Here is a 1,983-nt window from a genome sequence, read left to right on the forward strand (position 1 = left end):
ACACCTGTTCCAGCCCCACACCCAGCTCCTGCCCCTTGCTCCTGCCCTTTCCCCTGGCCCTGCCTGCACTCCTCTTCCTGGCCCTGACCCAGCTCCAGCCCTGCATGCTGCAGCGGCCGCTCCTGCTGACCCTTTCCGTCCCCTTGCTCCTGCTCCTGCCCCGGTCCCAGCTCTTGCACCAGGCCCAGCTCCTGTGCCGGCCCCTGTCCCAACACCTGCCCCTACACCTGCTCCTGCGGGGCTCCCAGAGCCCCATCCAGAGGCCCCCGCCCTGCGGGGAGAGCTCCCTGGACGGGTACCCTCCGTTCCATGCCCCGACCCCGATGGCCCGCCGCCACGGTTCATCCCCTCCGCCTGGGTTCTTTCTCTCTGCTTCGGTCTCACCATCATCCTAGCTTTGCATGCCCTCGACGCTCTCGCCTATCTCTTTTAAATAAAATGCATCGTTTTTCCGTGGAACCCGTGCTCAACCCTAAGTCCGTCCCCGGCGGCGCCGCCCCACCCGCCCCCCCCCCCACCGCCCCCAACAGCCCAGAACATCGCTGTGGAACAACTCCTTCCCCGAAGGGGACCCTGAGCCCAAGCCCTCCCTGCCCATTGCTCCCCCAGTCCGGCCCCTCGCCACGCCTCAGCTGATTTCTCTCTCCCTTCCTTCCCCTGTTCTGGACGTTTCTGGGAGGGGGATCACTCTGGAGGTGCCCGGGTGTCTGCCCACCTCTTTTCAAAGGGGACTGGGTTTTGTCCTGGGCGTCTTGGACATGGAACTTGCCCCCTGCCATACCGAAAACCCCGAAGGGTTCTAGAGGAGACGGGATCACGGAGGCCCCTTGAGTGCAGAGGGGTCCAAGGTCGGGGCCGTGACCCCTGTTCCCGCCGGGACACCACAGCCTGACCCCAGATGCGACCCGGCAGCTTCCTCCCGGGGCCTGCACACACACCAGGGCGAGGCACACAGCTGGAAGACACACCCCACACGGCATACCCATCGCTCACAACCCAAGGCCAGAGAAAGCTCTCCCCGGCCTCTGGTGCCCCCCAGGCTCCAAGGCACCGGGTCCCACAACGACACAGACCGAAAGCATGCCAGGTGGATGGGGAGGGGGGTGCGGGGGGCCGGCGGCGGACAGGCCACGCGGGGAGCCCGTGTCAGCGATGCGGGAGCTCCCCGGGAAGGCCTCTGGCCAAGGAAACCCTACGGAGGCAGCGCGCGTCCCCCTCAGACCGGCCGGTGTCTGGCCTGAGGACCAGCAGCCCTGGGGAGAACGTGCCGACACGGAGGTCCAGGGCACGTCCCCCGGAGAGAAGGGGGACGGGCACCCCTGTCTGGGACCACAGCGGGCAGCACCCATCCCAGCCCGCAGGGGCACCCATCACCTAGCAGTGCTCGTCCGGGGACTCAGCCCGCCACCTCTGGCACGGTGTTTCACGCCAGAAGGGAGAGAGCAGGGTGAGGCAGTCGGGGAGCGCTCATGCCCAGGGACGTGGACGCCGTCCTCGGTCCCAGTGCTCAGGTGACAACGTCCTGGAGCTAACCGTCCCAGTCTCCTCCGGGGCACCGGATCCGGGAAGCCCCTCCTGAGAGCCCTCCTGCCCCCCCTGCTCCTGGGAACAGTCACAATTGGTGGACGAGGAGGTGGACAGGGTCCAGGATGGCAGAAGGCCATCCAGGATGGCCCAGGAGGAGGAAGGGCAGGACGGCGAGGACAGATGCACCTGCCCTGAGCCACCATCCAGGGTCTGGCCGGGGATGCCCTCGCACCTCCCTCCACCCAAGGACTCCAGAGGCATGGGCCGCACTCCTGGGCTTTCACGGCCTCCCTCCCTCATGCCTTCAGTCCCTCAGTCCTTCCTTCCCTCCCTCCTGCCCTCCCTCCCCCTCTAGGCCTTCCTCTTCTTTCCCTCCCTCCTTTCCTCCCTCTCCCCCAGCTTGACTCCCTCCATTCCTCCCTCACCCAGCAGAGGCTCTGGGGTCCCAGCAGGGAA

This window comes from Meles meles, unplaced genomic scaffold (genome assembly GCF_922984935.1).
Source record: "Meles meles unplaced genomic scaffold, mMelMel3.1 paternal haplotype, whole genome shotgun sequence".
NCBI lineage: Eukaryota > Metazoa > Chordata > Mammalia > Carnivora > Mustelidae > Meles > Meles meles.